Below are 19053 nucleotides of genomic sequence, written 5' to 3' on the forward strand. Positions count from 1 at the left end.
GGTTGACGAATCTTGATAATACGTTCTGGTACATTTTTCATTTACTGTGTTTTTTGTAAATATTTTCGGAGGAAGGAGTAAATGTTTTATTTAACGACACACTCAACACAATTTTTATTATACGATTATATGGTGTCGGACATATGGTTAAGGACCACACATATATTGAGGGAGGAAACCCGCTGTCGCCACTTCATGGGCTACTCTTTTCGATTAGCAGTAAGGGATATTTTATATGCACCATCCCATAGACAGCCTAGCACATACCACGGCCTTTGATATACCAGTCGTGGTGCACTGACTGGAGCGAAAAATAGCCCAATGGGTCCACTGATGGGGATCGATCCTAAACCGACCCCACATCAAGCGAGCGCTTTACCACTCGGCTACGCCTCGCCCCAAATATTTTCGGAGATTATCCAAAACAATTAGCTCAGAATGTCAAATCTTTATAATATGAATGTTATGTGTTGAATGATACATTACAATATATGTTCTGTTTGCTGTTTGTAGATAATCTCGGATGTGGCCCATTTGCAGGTTGACGAACCTTGAGAATACGCGAATGCACACAGTTCTGCTGATATACCGCGAGACTGACCCAGTCTTTATACTATAGTTGTTACGGTTTGTAAATGAATAAAGCTCGTCCGTCCATATCTGGCACTGGCTGTATGTTAATTATAGCGGGGTTTTTTTAATGTATTGTGGGGTTCGGAGAATGTTATTGTATGGGGATAGGAGACCATATGAATAGGGGTAACTTCGGACTTTGGTAACTTCGGCCTGGTAACTTCGGACCCGAGTAATCTCGGCCCCAGGTAATCTCGGACCCCATCGGGTTAGTTAACAGGAATTCCGATGACATTTTTCTACTGGTCTCGACGGCTCAGTGCCTAAGCAAACGTCGGTCTTAAAAGGATGACAGGTAAGGGTTCGCATCCCGGTACCGGCTGCAGCCCAGAGTGAGTTTTTAAGGGCACAACGGGTAGATGTAAGGCCACTACACCCTCCTTTTTTTCTCATTAACACTCTCAATAACATATATATATATATATATATCTACTAACAATTAACCACTGAGGTGTGTGCCATAACAAGTGTGCTTGAACCTTAATTGAATATAAGCACGAACATAGTTGAAATGAAATACGTTTTTTTCATTTTATGGCATATGCAGTTCAAACAGTCATTTCAATACGCATATTTCTCCAAAAGTATGTGACATATACCCAGCTGTACATATATACTGAGCGCAAGTAGAAACTTTACTCTGCGTAAATTTGACCGTACAAATTAAATACAGGGTGCATGACTATAAAACTGCTATGTAAGGATGTCGATATCATTTGAGAAGCAATACAGGTTGACACAAGTCGATGTGGGGATCAATTTATTGCGTATTACCGCCTGATGTCATGTGGACCCCCCCAAAACGATTTTCACATGATGAGATCGTGGCACGTTCTGAAGTCAATAACGCGTGTGACCGCCTCGCGCAGCCACCACAGCCGCACAACGTCTTCTCATCGACCGAAGAACTCCTCTGAAAACATCCGTACCGGAAGTCGTCGCCATTGGTTGATCAGTGTCTGCCCAAGAGCTTGAAGGTGGGTTTGACCTTCTGACTCAGTCGTCTTCCCAATTCATCCCAAATGTGTTCGATGGGATTCAGGTCTGGTGAACGGGACGGCCAATCCATGACGTTGATACCGGCGTTTCGCAAGCAATTGCGCGTCAAGATCGCTTATGGGGTGTAGCGTTGAAATGTCAATCCTGGACCGTGTTGTTGCATGAACGGCAGCAGTTCCGGTGTCAACACTTGATCACGGTATTGTGCGGCAGTGAGGTTGCCCTGGACGACAATCAATCGGGAACGACAATGGGAACAAAATGAACCCCAAACCATTACGCTGCCGCCACCAAATCGGTCGACCTCCTGAACACAACACTGCGCATAGCGTTCTCGCGGTCTACGCCACACCCGACGACAGTTAGATGGAATCAGAGACGCTGGAATAACGTTGTCTTTAGTGACGAGTCACGTTTCACACTTATTTTTTTTCTTGGTGACGTTTCAGTTTTGACTCGCTCACCAATCGAACTTGCAAGGGTACCAAGCAGGGTATAAAATGGCATATGTGGGCGACCACGTTTATTTAGTCTGTTGTGCCACCCTTCAACATCATTATTTGTACGGATACGGAGTCCGTAGACGCTCCAAGATGATGGTGGCCAAACAGCGCTCGTGATCCAGGTATTGCCGACATATTCAAACAGGGCTTTTAACTTACAGTTCACATACACTAGATGGCCTCTCAATGCATTTTCACCAATGGCTAAATTCGGATTGTTTGATAGGTATTAAAATGCTTATATGCCAAGGATTCAAACACTTTTAAATTACAGTTTAACATACACTAAATGGCCTCTCCATGCATTTTCACCAATGGCTAAATTCGGATTGTGTGATAGGTATTAAAATGCTTATATGCCAAGGATTCAAACATGCTTAATGTGGGGGCATAACATCCGAATAACAAATCAGGAAACACTACCAAATCAAACTGTAGTAGTAAGAAGGGGACGGGGGGTATGAGCAGAGAATAAATGTTTAAAAGATAAATAAACAAAATATACACAACAAAAAGTACAATGAATAATCTAATAATGTTTAATTAAAAAATTAAAAAAAAACTCAACTATCTTGAAATAATAATATCAGGTTGTTTAACAACAAACGTTCGTTTGCGTATAACCCAGATATAAGTTGCTTTCATTAATACAGAGGCCGAGATTACCGATCCGAAATTACCTGGGGCCGAGATTACTCGGGTCCGAAGTTACTAGGCCGAAGTTACCAAAGTCCGAAGTTACCACGTTCCGACCATATTTAACTTGAGTAATTATCTGTACTGCACATTAATATTTTTCTAACATAATAAATAATAGCTCTCTCTGTCTGTCCTGTCTGTCTGTCTGTGTGTGTGTGTGTGTGTGTGTCAAAAGTCGGGGGGGGGGGGGAAAAAAAAAAAAAAACTCTCGTTCTCTATCTCTCTCTCTCTCTCTCTCTCTCTCATATCTCTCTCTCTCTCTCTCTCTCTACCCATTTCTCTCTCAGCTCTCTCTCAATCTTGTCTCTGTATAATTATACCTAGCTATCTACCTATATCTGTCGCTCTCTATCTCTCGGCCTCTGTCTCTATCTCTCTCTGTCTCTCTGTGTCTGTCTGTCTGTCTGTCTGTCTGTCTCTCTCTCTCTCTCTCTCTCTCTCTCTCTCTCTCTCTCTCTCTCTCTCTCTCTCTCTCTCTCTCTCTCTCTCTCTCTATTTCTCTCTGTCTGTCTCTCTGTCTGTCTGTATGTCTGTCTGTCTGTTTGTCTTTCTCTCTCTCTCTCTCTCTCTCTCTCTCTCTCTCTCTCTCTCTCTCTCTCTCTCTCTCTCTCTCTCTCTCTCTCTCTCTCTCTCAGATACACACACGCACACTCTGCTTTTGTGTAAACTTGAAACAATTAATTAATTCCTAGTTGTAGTTACGTACCAAATGAATGCATAAAGTATATGCTCTGTGTAACGCTTCGTGACGACAACAAAAAGAAGAGAAGAAGTGGTGGACGATCCTCCCCCCCGGGGGTGGAAGATCGAACAACGGAACAAGGGGGGGGGGGGGGGGGAGAGAGACGGGGACGGACTAGAAGACATTAAAACGTAATTTAAAACGGGATCTCTTTAAGAAAGATCCAAAAGAGTGGGCAAGTGTGTGTTATTCAACATATCATCAAAATGACGTTAAACGTGTAATTAAAACCGGACGGATTATCGACTCGCGGTTTGTGATTCTGACGTCTTACCGTTTGTGATGTCACGCTAATCTTTAGCCACGCCTTATTACTTGATCACCGTGTCAAAGACACCTGGGATCCGCCCTGTTTTACCTGTACAGGAGATGATTTAGATTCCATCGGTGTGCTCGGTCGAGAAAACTCGGAAGTAAGTTCATGTCTCTCTCTCTCTCTCTCTCTCTCTCTCTCTCTCTCTCTCTCTCTCTCTCTCTCTCTCTCTCTCTCTCTCTCTCTCTCTCTCTCTCTCTCTCTCTCTCTCTCTCTCCTCCCACACACACACATACACACACACACACACGCACACGCACACACACACACAGACAAAGACAGACACACACACACACACAGACACACACTACTTTTGTGTAAAGTTGTAACAATTCATTCATTTCTAGTAGTACAATTACGTACCAAATGAATAGACATAAAGGATGTGTTCTGTGGAACACACCGTGACGACAAAAAGGGAAGTGGGGCACGATAAGAAGATGGAACAACAGAAGAATGCTGGGGGATGTGGGGGTGTGTGGGGGGGGGGGGGGGGGGGGGAGGGGGACGGACTAGAAGACATTAAAACGTAATTAAAACGCATCTCTTTAAGAAACATACACAGAGTGGCAACGTGTATTATCCAACACATCATCAAAATGACGTTAACGTTGTGACACGACTCACGGTTCGTGACTCTGACGTTTCACCGTTTGTGACGTCACGCTAAGCTTTCGTCACGCCTTATTATTTGATCACCGTGTCAAAGACACCTGGGATCGGCCTTGTTTTACCTGTACAGGAGATGATTTAGATTCGATCGGCATGCTCGGGAAAACTCGGAAGTAATTACATGTTTGTTTTGTGGAACACAGGTCTGTTTAAATTAATTTCAAAACACAAACACCGCTACTGCAACTTGCGACAAAAAACAAGTTTAACATAAACACATTATAAATTACAGATTTTTTGTTGCGTTTGTTTTGTTTTGTCTATTTTGTTGCTTTGTTTTGTGTATTTTTGTGTGTGTTTGTGTTCATCGAAAACAGAAAGGGGAGCGAATGATGAATTTTTATTTAGTTTGCCGAATAGTAGCTCATACTTTTTTGATTAATATCAAGGTATCTGTTATATGCATTATTCCACGGACAGGATAGCACATACCACGACATTTAATATGCCATTCGTAATTCAGTGACTGAAATAAGAAATAGTCCAATATCGCCTGCGCATCAAGCGAACTGTTTACCTACGTCACGCATCCAAACCTACACAATACCCACGTTTTTTCACGTGCCTGGTGTTAACTTCCTGCCAGATAGAGGATATTCGACGAATCGTGGGCATGAGTTCCACCCATACCCCTCTTTCAATGGTTAAGGTTAGTTTTAAGGTTAGGGTTAGGGTTGGTCTTTAGAGCCTTGATATAGAGGGGTACGGGTCGTGTATTTTATAAAATGGTATGATTTGTTTTCAGAATTAAAAAAAATAATATTACTTCACGAAATCATTATTATTAGTAGTATAATTACAATATGATCTTTACAACGACATGGCGTGCGCTACAACAGCGTGCTCTGAATGTGCACGTAAAGCCCTATGACCTGACCTGACTGACCTACAACGACATAGTAAATATAATAATATTTATTTATAGGTTCTATGGTGTAATGGTTAGCACTTTGGACTCTGAATCCAGCGATCCGAGTTCAAGTCTCGGTAGAACCTGAGTTCACTTTTTTATAAATCTGCATAATGAAGGAGAAATGTAATTTCTTTCGTTTAAGATTCGAATTAGAAAGAACTTTATTTCTCCTGGTATAGGAAATAACCAGCGAGTTATGTTGTAGTTATAGGGGGCGTTATGATCGGGGTATAAAAGGCAGGGTACCATGTGAACAGTTCTTTCAGTTCATGGTCGAAAATCAGAATGACGAACGATACATTACGTGTTCATAACGATACACTTTATCAGAGGGTTGGCGAACCTAGATAATACGTTTTGGGACATTTTTAATTTACTGTGTTTTTTGGCAAATATTTTCGGAGATTATCCAAAACAATTAGCTCACACTGTCAAGTCTTTATAATATGAATGTTATGTGCTGAATGATACATTACAATATATGTTTTGTTTGTTGTTTGCAGATAGTCTCGGATATGGTCCATTTGCAGGTTGACGAACCTTGAGAAAACGCGAATGCAGACAGTTCTGCTGATATACCGCGAGACTGACCAAGTCTTTATATTATGGTTGTTACGGTTTCTAAATGAATAAAGCTCGTCTGTCCATATCTGGAACTGACTGTATGCTAATTATAGAGTGTTTTTGTAATGTATTGTCGGGTTCGGAGAATGTTATTGTATGGGGATAGGAGAAGATATTTAACTAGAGTAATTATCTGTACTGCACATTAATGTTTGTCTTTCTAATTTTCTTTCTTTCATGAACATGATAACTAATCTCTCTCTGTTTCTGTCTGTCTGTCTCTGTCTCTCTGTCTGTCTCTCTCTCTCTCTCTCTCTCTCTCTCTCTCTCTCTCTCTCTCTCTCTCTCTCTCTCTCTCTCTCTCTCTCTCTCTCTCTCTCTCTCTCTCTCTCTGTATCACTCTGCTTTTGTGTAAAGTTGTAACAATTTATTAATTTCTAGTAATACAATTACGTACCAAATAAATAGACATACAAGAAGTGGGGGACGATAAGAACATTGAACAACAGAAGAAGGGGTGGGGTGGGTGTGTGTGGGGGGGGGGGGGGGGCGGACTAGAAGACATTGAAACGTAATTAAAAGGGATCTCGTTAAGAAACATCCACGGAGAGGCAACGCGTATTATTCAACACATCATCAAAATGACGTTTAGGTTGTGACACGACTCACGGTTTGTGACGTCACGCTAATCTTTTGCCACGCCTTATTATTTGATCACCATGTTAAAGACACTTGGGATCCGCCCTCTTTTACCTGTACAGGAGATGATTTAGATTCGATCGGTATGCTCGGTCGGGAAAACTCGGAAGAACGCAAGTCTGTTTAGATTAGTTTGAAAACACAAACACCGCTACTGCGACGTACGAAATAAAATAACTTTAACATAAACACTCTTTAAATTACGGATTGTTTGTTGTTTTTCTTGTTTGTTTTGGTTTGTTTTAATTTATTTGTTTTGTTTTGCTGTTTGTATTTTTGTGTTTCTTATTTTGAAACTGGGACGAACGTTTTGTAGGCCTATATAAACTGAGCTTTATTTAGATTTTTAATTGTACATGCGTTTTAATACTGGTTTAGCGTTCGCATTTTGCCAATAAATGACAGATTTTAAACGAGAACAATAGTTTCTAGAGTATTCGTATATGGCATTTTGATTATTCGAGTAAGTAAGATTAAATTTATTTCACCTATAAGGGTAACAAACGGACGAGAACAATAGTTGGTAGAGTATTCGTAATGACATTTTGATTATTCGAGTAAGTAAGATTAAATTAATTTCACCTATAAGGGTAACAAACGGACGAGAACAATAGTTGGTAGAGTATTCGTAATGACATTTTGATTATTCGAGTAAGTAGGATTAAATTTATTTCACCTATAAGGGTAACAAACGGACCCTTGATATTTCAGCATATTATTCATCAAACGACGGAAGTTATATCGGACTAAAGTTTGTATATTTTGTTTAAAGATATCACTTGAGGATATCGATTAATTAATCATCACCTACTGGATGTCAAACATTTAGTAATTCTGACTAGTAGACATCAGAGGAAATCCGCTACATTGTTCCTAATGCAGCAAGCTATTTTTTTTATAAATATTATGCACTTTCCCACAGACAGGAAAGCACATGCCACGGTATTTGACAAATTGTGGTGCACTGGTTGTCACGAGAGAAAAAAAACTAATCAGCTGAAGGATTCACCAAGTTTGGTTCGATCCTGCGACGCAAGCACCTCAAGCGAACACTCAACCGATTGAGGTAAATCCCGTTCCCATATATGTAATTAAAAAAAATGGAATATTTGATCACAAATGCTACAAAGCTAGTCATCACTGAACAAAATGGTACCAACTGGTGTCTGTCACTAAATGTGCCATGTCGTATTAAAATGCAAATTGCATTCCTAGGTGATTTGATCAGATAGTAAATCTGATTTATTACTTCTTGCAGTAAATACAGACACAAACCGAAACCAGTTTCAAATTAGAAGTAAGAAAGAAAGAAAGAAATGTTTTATTTAACGACGCACTCAACACATTTTATTTACGGTTATATGGCGTCAGACATATATGGTTAAGGACCACACAGATTTTGAGAGGAAACCCGCTGTCGCCACTACATGGGCTACTCTTCCGATTAGCAGCAAGGGGTCTTTTATTTACGCTTCCCACAGGCAGGATAGCACAAACCATGGCCTTTGTTGAACCAGTTATGGATCACTGGTCGGTGCAAGTGGTTTACACCTACCCACTGAGCCTTGCGGAACACTCACTCAGGGTTTGGAGTCGGTATCTGGATTAAAAATTCCATGCCTCAAGTGGGATCCGAACCCAGTACCTACCAGCCTGTAGGTCAATGGCCTACCACGACGCCACCGAGGCCGGTAAATTAGAAGTAATTACATTGTATTATGTATAATATTAATCCTCGTAAAGGTGAAGTGACTCTAGTCATTCAGGTATTTGCAATACTCCCAAAAAATGCATTTTTTTGTGTTTGTTTCATAAATATTCTAAATTTAACTAGAGCAAATTGATTTATTAATTATCGGCTATTGGATGTTAAACATTTGGTAATGCTGACATATAGTTTTAGAGAGGAGACCTGTTTTTCGTTAGTAGCAAGGGATCTTTTATATGCATCATTTCACAGACAGGATAGCACATACCACGGTTTCGTGTATTTCAAAATATTGTCAGACCATGATCAGATGGCTTTTACCATTACTGAACACTATATAAAAAAGTCAACAAAATGTTTGTGTTTAACGACACCACTAGAGCACATTGATTTATTAATCATCGGCTATTGGATGCCAAACATTTGGTAATTTTGACATATAGTTTTAGAGGAAACCCACTGCATTTTTCCATTAGTAGCAAGGACTATTTTGTATGCACCATCCCACAATCAGGATAGCACATACCATAGTTTTTGATATACCATTCGTGGTGCACTGGCTGGAACGAGAAATAGCCCAACGGGCCCACCGACGGGGATCATTACCAAACCGACCGCGTATCAAGCGAGTGCTTAACCACTGGGCTACGTCCCGGCCGAACAGTATAACAATAAATGCATACATAATATATTTTGTGTTAACTGATCATTACTGGCTGGAACACTACTGAATATTGATAATGAAACATTTTGCATACAGCTGTTCCTTACAGACATGGGTGTGGTACAGTACAGCAAAACACGTGAAAACACAATTACCGTTCTAGGTCATTAGTAGCTGTAGTGATGCATATTGATAAAAATTACATTTCTAGCTCTTTGATGTGAATATACCCGAGGGGACAAGGGATGGGCCGCACTGAAACACATTGTACATCAAACGCACATACAGTGTTTTAATATACAAGTATTTTAAAGGTCCTATGTCAAAGATGAAACTTCAATATTTTATTATTTTCATTATTTATTTGTAATAAGTTACTGTTTTAAAAAAATTGGTAATCGATCCCACAGCATGTTTCCCTTTGTCATAAGTCTTAACTCGAAAATAATAGAGTTTTAAAAGTCTTGTATTGGACAATAAGAATGGTTTTATGGAAGAATGGAAGTATGTTTTTGTAATTTTGTGTATAAGCATATAGGAGAAAGTATACACTTTATGTTTTAAACCAATAATTAATCAATATTTTTTGTCAGGAATGGCCATTATTGCACCTTTAACTTATAATTGCATACAAAGAGAATACTAAACTAGCAGTGTTCGAGATTAACGGTATCCCGATATCCCGGGGATACCAGAATTTAAATTTGGATACCAGACTTCAAGAACCCAGTATCCCACCGGGATGCCATATAATACTAAATGCTCAGGTGGGATACCAGATTTTGAAATGTTAGTATCCAACTGGGATACTGGCCAACATGTTTAATGTCGAACACTGACTAGTTACCCAAAGATGCCGTTTATAACTTACACACTATGTGGTACTTGGAGAAAGGTTACACACATACTAATGAACCGACAAAACGATATAACTAGGTACTAATGGGTAATACTACTAATAACGGTGATGATAATTACAAATGTAAAAATAATATATAAATTTAAAAAACAAGAATATAAAATTATAGGTCCCACCGAGATTTGAACTCGGATCACTGGATTCAAAGTCCAGAGTGCTAACCATTACACCATGGGACCATATGCTATCATGCGTAAAACATTATTTATAACCTGTTTCTTCCATGCTATTTATGACTTAGTCGGCGGTAGTCGAGAAATGTGTCTTGCCAAAATAACAGAAAGAGAAAGAGGGAGAGGGAGAGAGAGAGAGAGAGAGAGAGAGAGAGAGAGAGAGAGAGAGAGAGAGAGAGAGAGAGAGAGAGAGAGAGAGAGAGAGAGAGAGAGAGAGAGAGAGAGAGAGAGAGAGAGAGAGAGAGAGACAGAGACAGAGACAGAGACAGAGAGAGACAGACAGGCAGACAGACAGATAGGTAGTTAGGTAGATAAATAGAGAGATAGATAGATGTAGGACAAATAATAATAATAATAATAATAATAATAGTTATGGAGAGAAAAATGACTGAAAAAAAAAAAAAAAAAAAAAAAAATCCCAAAAAACAAACACAAAACCAAAAAACAACCCCAAAACCACAAAGAAGAATATTCAAGATTCGTAAGATGGCTGAACCATATGTGTGTGCGTACATGCGTGCGTGTGTGTGTGCGTGCGTGTGTAGAGATGGGAGTTGGGGAGGGTACGGAGTACTGATTTCCAAACCCTGCATCCTCTCATTCGAAAATATCTTCCATGTACATAGAGAATACCACATAAGTAACTCTGCCCCGGGTTGGGCCCCTGGCCTCCCTGAGGCCGAACCCCGGGGCAGACACGCCCGATACATCTGTGGTACATGCGCATGTTAAAATATTACGCACGCACATAAGTAACCGTTTGATAACATTTATCTGACAAACATTTGTTTCGAAACTATCTCACGAGTTGAATATGTTTCAGCAACGGTTTTTAAGATATCACATTAAAGGGACATTCCTGAGTTTGCTGCATTGTAAGATGTTTCCGAATAATAAAATATTAAACTTACATATTAAATATAGTTTTTTGTTTATAATATCAGTGGCTGTATATTCAATGTGTTTTTGGTCGTCTTTATATTTGTAAGAAGCCCAAACTGGATTTTGTCTTCAAATAATTTCGTACGTACAAAAAAATAATAGTTTAGGAAATAAAATGAAATTTAACCTAATACAAATATAAGAACTATCAGAAACAAGTTTAACTTATATCTTATGCAGAAAAAATATATTTGATATGTAATTACAATCGTTAAAAAGTCTATGTTAACATCGATAAGATCTTTAAAATTGCAGCAAACTCAAGAATGTCCCTTTAAACTATAGTTGTTTAAATCGTGTTTAGAAACATGCTGATCTTGTATTTCCCGTCGTCATGAAATTGAACGTAATGCTCTGAACATCACGTTTAAAGATTTTTCAGATCTTTGTAACCAATTACTGTCAAACAAATAACATCTTCGTCCTGTTTTACTCTGACATTTCGAGATTCGATCATTGTTGTCAGCTAAAACTTTGAAAATAATTAGTTTACTTTCTAGGATACAACTTAGACCGAGTACTCTGACGGTAAGCGAGCTAGACGGACATTTGAACAGTTGTCAGTCAAAAGCTATCAGAGTCCAAACTAAATATCTAATAACGTCACACGCATACAAGTTACATGGCGTCGTCATAATATTAGTGTATCAGACTCTATTAGGCTGGTAAGTACATGGTTCGCAGCTCGGGACCGGCTCCCACGCAGAGCGAGTTTTAACGACTCAATGGGTAGGATTCCCAGTCTGGAGCTCCACGCGGTAAGACGTGTTTGTTTCGCTGGGGGACACTGCACGTGCTTTCGTGTGCTCGACTTGGGGATCCTTCATTTTGTTGTTTTTGTCAGCGAAATGAAGTTTTCTACTGGGATGTATGCGGCTATTGGAACTGATTGAACACTGGAACGCTTCTCGTTTCCACAATCTGCACCACCAGGTTGGATTCTTTTTTAGCGTGATTCCTCGCCTCCACGTCATTTCTTCGTCTGACTATGTTGACTTGTTTTTTCGTGACTCGTATGACGGCCATTCTGCAGAACGCCACGGTTGTTCGCGTTTAGTCTCTACATGTCCGAGCCTGTCCTAGCAGCACTGGAAGATTGACCGCCCCACTCTAAGAAGAAATAGGAAGCGGGGTCGGCCCCTACTACTCTTTTCTATACTTTATTTGCTTTATAGTGATACCATCTCGTATCCTCCTGAGTCGGGCCCGTCCGCACAACTATACCAACCCATGACGACTGGACTATACCCTAGTCTGATACTCTCTCTCGTTCAGACGGATCCGGCTTCTCAAGATCTGTATTTCAGCACAGCACTACACCTTCAACGTCTATCGACTGTCAATCTAGGGGTTTTCTTGACGGGATGCAACCCATCTCGTCCCTATAAGCTGTGCACCCAAACGGCCTTAACGAGGCCACTCACGTGGACATATCGATCGGACTTTAAACTTTTAGATCTGCGTTCAAAAGATTTTGTCGAAATTACTCTCTTTTTTTTAATTATTATTAAATAGTCCGATCCTCTCTTCTTTCTCTTATTTAATTTTGGACCGTCCTTCTAAAATGCTCCAAATTATATAAATATTATTCGGCCGAGCAGTCAATTCTTTTTATTTTTGGCTTGTAATTTTTTTTTTTTTTTTTTTTTTTTTTTTTTTTATTCTATTAACTTTTTTTACTAATTGCTATTTTCAAAATTCTGCCCATTTTCAACTCTACCCCCCCCCCCCCCCCCCCCCCCCCCCCCCCCCTCCATCCCGAGTCAGGTCACCGATCTTATCGGAGGTCGGACTCGGGATGGGCGTGTTCGAAACCCTAGTGGTATATGGGCACGTTAAACAAGTTATCATCATCATCAATGGGTAGATGTAAGACCACTACACCATTTTCCCTCTCAATAACCACTAACAGCTAACCCAATGTCCTGGACAGACAGCCCAGATAGTTGAGGTGTGAGTTTAAAAGTTTTGTATTGGACAATAAAAATGGTTTCCCGAACGATTTGGTACTAATTAAATATTGTTTCTTTGTCAGTTGTCTTGAACGAATTATGGAAAAAATGTAGTGTGTTGAATATGTACGCATAAAACAGTGACGTCACTAGTTAATGCTTGTGGCACTCTCTGAAGATTCGTCCACCCACCCCCCTAAAAAAAAACCCTAGGAAATGGAAGTATGTTTTGGTAATTGTATGTATAAGCATATAGGTGAAGGTATAAACTTTATGTTAAAAAGTCTCTGTTAGTCGATAACATCTTAAAAAGTGCAGAAAACTCAGAAATGTCCATTTAAGATGATTTGAGCAATTTAGACGGGCTACCAAAATGAAGTGCGTCGCACTGTTTACAAAACAAATAAACATAACATTTTGAACGACGGCCAAAAAATATAAAGTCCGACTAAGCCCGACTTGAACCTTAAGTGAATATAAATACGCCATTATTACACTATTAAAGTAATGCAAATTAAGATGACGTTTATATAAAATTGAAGTTTCTTTTGTTAAACGACAACGCAATAGCGCATTCGTATATTAATCATCGGCTATTGGATGTGTCACATTTGGTAATATTGGCATATAGTCTTAGTGAGGAAACCCGCTACATTTTTCTATTATTAGTAAAGGATTATTTATATGCACCATTCAACAGACAGGAAAGTGCATATCGCGGCCTTTGATATACCAGTTGTGGTGAGCTGGCTGGATGGAGAAATAGTCCAATGGGCCCACCGACGGGGATCGATCCCAGACCGATCGCGCACTGTGCCAAATGTTATGTATTCTGTGTCGGAGAGGAACAATCAGGATAAAATATAGGAATTTAAAAAAATATATAAACGTTTTATTATTAATAATTGTTACTGTAATCAGATAGCATAATTCAGTTAGATATGAATATTGTGTTTATGTTAATAATGCATTCGAATGTTACCAATCTGTGATACTTGGCGAAACTTTACATACATAATAATGAGCCGACAAAATTAAATAACTACGTACCAATGGGTAATGCTAACAATATCGGTGATAATAATTACAAAACGTAATAAAAAATACATAAATTCTAAAACACACATATAAAATATAGGTCCCACCGAGATTTGAACTCGGATCACTGGATTCAAAGTCCAGAGTGCTAACCATTACACCATGGGACCATATGCTATCATGCGTAAAACATTCTTTATAACCTGTTTCTTGCATGATATTTATGACTTAGTCTGCGGTAGTTGAGAAATGTGAGCCTTACCAAAATAAGAGAGAGAGAGAGAGAGAGAGAGAGAGAGAGAGAGAGAGAGAGAGAGAGAGAGAGAGAGAGAGAGAGAGAGAGAGAGAGAGAGAGAGAGAGAGAGAGAGAGAGAGAGAGGGAGAGACAGAGACGGGGACAGAGATAGACAGACAGACAGACAGATAGATAGATAGATAGATAGATAGATAGATAGATAGATAGATAGATAGATAGATAGATATAGGACAAATAATAATAACAATAATAATAATAATAATAATAATAATAATAATTAATAATTAATAATAATAATTATGGAGAGAAAAATGACTAAAACAAAGAAAAAAAGAACAAACAAACAAACACAAAACCAAAAACCAAAAAACAATCCCAAAACCACAAAGCAGAATATTTAAGATTCTAGGGTGTTTGAACCATATGTGTGTGCGTACGCGCGTGCGATCGTGCATGCGTAGGAATGGGAGTTGGGGAGAGCACGGTGTATTGATCTCCAAAGCCTGCATCCTCCAATTTGAAAATATCTTCCATGTACATAGATAGTGCCACATAACAGTTAGATATCAGTTATCTTACAAAGAGTTGTTTCAAAACTATTTCACGAGTTGATTATTTTTAAGCAACGGTGTGTAAGATATCTCGTTAAAGGGACATTCCTGAGTTTGCTGCATTGTAAGATGTTATCGACTAATAAAATATTTCTACGATTAATTTTCTTGTTTAGAATAGCAGTGGCTGTATATTCAATGTGTTTCTGGCCGTCTTATATCTGTAAGAAGCCCAAACTGGATTTTCTCTTCAAATAATTTAGTACTTTAATTTAATTTCGAAATTTAACCAAGTACAAATAAAAGACAGGTTTATTATACAGCCACTTATATTTTATGCAGAAAAATATATTTGATATTTAATTACAATCGTTAAAAAGTCTCTGTTAGTCGATAACATCTTGAAAATTGCAGCAAACTCAGGAATGTCCCTTTAAACTATAGTTGTTTCAATCGTGTTTAGAAACATGCTGATCTTGCATTTCCCGTCGTCATGAAATTGAAAGTAATGCTCTGAACATCACGTTTAAAGATTTTTCAGATCTTCGTAACCAATTAGTGCCAAACAAACAACATCTTCGTCCTGTTTTACTCTGACATTTCGAGATTCGATCATTGTTGTCAGCTAAAACTTTGAAAATAATTAGTATACTTTCTAGGATACAGCTTAGACCGAGTACTCTGACGGTAAGAGAGCTAGACGGGCATGTGAACAGTTATCAATCAAAAGCTGTCAGAGTAACAGCGCCCGTGCATATAATTTTTTTAGAGTAAAAACTCAATCTCCAATGATGTCACACGCATACAATTTATATGGCGTCTTCGTGATATTAGAAAGAAAGAAAGAAGTGTATTATTTAACGACGCACTCAACACATTTTATTTACGGTTATATGGCGTCAGATATATGGTTCAGGACCACACAGATTTTGAGAGGAAACCCGCTGTCGCCACTACATGGGCTACTCTTCCGATTAGCAGCAAGGGATCTTTTATTTGCGCTTCCCACAGGCAGGATAGCACAAACCATGGCCTTTGTTGAACCAGTTATGGATCACTGGTCGGTGCAAGTGGTTTACACCTACCCATTGAGCCTTGCGAAGCACTCACTCAGGGTTTGGAGTCGGTATCTGGATTACAAATCCCATGCGTCGACTGGGATCCGAACCCAGTACCTACCAGCCTGTAGACCGATGGCCTGCCACGACGCCACCGAGGCTGGTTTGTGATATTAGTGTCTCAGACTCTATTAAGCTGGTACGTACAGGGTATCGCAGCCCAGAGCGAGTTTTAACGATTCAGTGGGTAGGTGTAAGACCACTACACACTCTTCTCTCTCACTAACCACTGACAGCTAACAACTAATCCACTGTTCTGGACAGCCAAGATAGCTGAGGTGTGTGCCCAGGACAGCGTGCTTGAACCTTAATTGGATAGATGCACGAAAATAGGTTGAAATGAAATGTTTACACCAACCGTTCTGAGAAAATAGTTGGGACCGTGAAAATTAATGGGTTGTGTTCGGTGTTGTACAATTTGTAAGACTTGTTTCTCGAAAATTACGTTTTCATAGGACAAAAGACCAATAATAACAAAAGCACAACAAAAACACAAACAAAACAAAACAAAACAAAACAAGAAAACAACAAACAAACAACAGCAACACCCCCCTCAAAAAAAAAAAAAAAAAGAGAGAGAGAAAAAAAAAGAAGACAGAAAAAAGAAAGAAAAAAGAACAACTTCGATCACCGCTTATTTAACATTTAAAATGATTCTCTGCAACAAACACTTGTTTATTTATTTCACCTATGTCATCTAATTTTAAATAATATACAATGGTAAAAATAATAACTTGTTAATACTCTTTACCTTTTCGTCGTTCTATTTCCCCTCTTTGTTAGTAAATTTGGAACAAGTATAATCATTATGCTTTATTTTATTGCTTGTAAAATATTCATATTGTACAATATTGGGAGAGGCCTCAATATAGGCTTTTGGCTGATGGCCAGTTCCAATACCGCTACTGTATTAAACGTCAATAAATATTGTTTAAATCAAATACCGTGTATAGGTTCCATGGTGTAATGGTTAGCACTTTGGATTCTGAATCCAGCGATCCGAGTTCAAGTCTCGGTGGAACCTAATTGAAATATATATTTTTCGCTAACATTTCTTAAGTTTATTTTAACATACAGCGATTTGTTTTAAATTAAAATAACCAAATTTAGATTATTGATTGTATGTTTGGATTTAGAACAACAATAGAAATACCGAATAGGAGTGTCTAGGTTTATTTTAAATACAGTTAACCTGAAATATTAATGTTAATATCAACTATTAGACCGAACATACGTTTTGACCACAGACATCCTAGTAAAGAACGCTCAGATCTGTTTATCAACACACCGAAACACATTCCATAGTTTGCACATGCATCACGCAGTTGCCCCGTACACATGAATGGGGTGTCATTCTCGATTTTGACCATTTCTAGGAAGGTCCATTAGTCACTGTTTGAAGAGTATATGTGAGGATATAACAGAGTAACGCAAGAAAGAAAGAAATGTTTTATTTAACGACGCACTCAACACATTTTATTTACGGTTATATGGCGTCAGACATATGGTTAAGGACCACACAGATTTTGAGAGGAAACCCGCTGTCGCCACTACATGGGCTACTCTTCCGATTAGCAGCAAGGGATCTTTTATTTGCGCTTCCCACAGGCAGGATAGCACAAACCATGGCCTTTGTTGAACCAGTTATGGATCACTGGTCGATGCAAGTGGTTTACACCTACCCATTGAGCCTTGCGGAGCACTCACTCAGGGTTTGGAGTCGGTATCTGGATTAAAAATCCCATGCCTCGACTGGGATCCGAACCCAGTACCTACCAGCCTGTAGACCGATGGCCTAACCACGACGCCACCGAGGCCGGTAAAAGAGTAACGCAAGAGGACACTCTGCTACACACAGTCATTTACACCTGTTATGTGGTAATAGGCAAATAGCATGTATGTATAATCCACTGTATGCTACTATACATGGAAATGCTGTTACCTGCACCAGGGGTCAGTTGTTCAAGGAAAGGTTAAGCTGACCACTATTTTGTTTTGAAATGTAATAATTATGGGATATTGGACGAGCTTCAATTTTGTATGGAGTTTGTGTTCCGAGTGGAATAGCCTTCAGTAGTTTCGAGCTTTAGGGGGTGACAAATGAGAATTGTTTCACGAGGGACATACACATGGTGCGGGGTGGTGGCGAGTTTAATATCATATTTATTACCCATAATTGATCTTGTTTTAAATCACTCAACTTACTTGGTTGGCGTCCATGGAAGGGCGTAGTGAGATAATCGATGATATGTTGCAAGATATGTTTTTAAAACATATGTGTGATAATAAAACAGCTGGCTAATTATTTGAACAACTGGTCCAAAAATATATCAATATACGAGTTATTGTATATATGGGTTTATGGCCTTACATAGAATAAAAAAAACAAAAAAAAAACGAATTGAATTGAATTGAAATGAATAAAAGGTGGTTTGAGAAAAATGAGGTGTTACGTATGATTGGGTTGGTAACGGCGGGTGACTCGCATCGTCTATGCGATTTGATTTGTGGTATACACCCTATAGACGTTATCGACAGCAAGTAACACTGGCATTGCATCAATAGTTAATGTATTCTAGGGGATTAGATAGAAACCGAAAATTTTCATGAACATGTAAAACATAATTAACCACTGAGCTGACATCAGAGTCACGTGGTTTCCATAAGAAATTTACCCTTGCCATCTCGGTAAATATTACTAGCCTAGTGGTAAAGCGCTAGCTTGATTCGCGGTCGGTTTGAGATCGATCCCCATCGGTGGGCCTGCTGGACTATTTCTCGCTCCAGCCAGTCCACCACGACTGGTACATCAAAGGTCGTGGTATGTGCTAACCTGTCTGTGGGATGGTGCATATAAAAGATCCCTTGCTGCTAATCGAAAAGAGTAGCCTCTATCAATATCTGCGTGGTCCGTAACCATATGTCTGACGCCATATAACCGTAAATAAAATATGTTGAGTGCGTCATTAAATAAAACATTTCCTTCCTTCCTCGG

The 19053-nt window shown here is 39.1% G+C and overlaps 1 long non-coding RNA gene and 4 other non-coding genes across 5 annotated transcripts; 3 read left to right on the forward strand and 2 right to left on the reverse strand.

Moving 5' to 3' along the window:
• The first annotated feature begins 4447 nt into the window (after positions 1-4447).
• On the forward strand, positions 4448-6146 carry LOC121386172. Its single transcript, XR_005959595.1, has 2 exons — positions 4448-4704; positions 5978-6146. It is a non-coding gene; the product is annotated as an uncharacterized LOC121386172 (long non-coding RNA).
• On the forward strand, positions 5486-5557 carry Trnaq-cug. The gene has a single exon. It is a non-coding gene; the product is annotated as a tRNA-Gln (tRNA).
• A 3989-nt stretch (positions 6147-10135) lies between the features above and the next one.
• Positions 10136-10207, reverse strand: Trnaq-uug. Its single transcript has one exon. It is a non-coding gene; the product is annotated as a tRNA-Gln (tRNA).
• Positions 10208-14231: 4024 nt separating this feature from the next.
• Trnaq-uug lies at positions 14232-14303 on the reverse strand. Its single transcript has one exon. It is a non-coding gene; the product is annotated as a tRNA-Gln (tRNA).
• Positions 14304-17010: 2707 nt separating this feature from the next.
• On the forward strand, positions 17011-17082 carry Trnaq-cug. The gene has a single exon. It is a non-coding gene; the product is annotated as a tRNA-Gln (tRNA).
• Positions 17083-19053: the final 1971 nt, after the last annotated feature.

This window comes from Gigantopelta aegis, chromosome 12 (genome assembly GCF_016097555.1).
Source record: "Gigantopelta aegis isolate Gae_Host chromosome 12, Gae_host_genome, whole genome shotgun sequence".
NCBI lineage: Eukaryota > Metazoa > Mollusca > Gastropoda > Neomphalida > Peltospiridae > Gigantopelta > Gigantopelta aegis.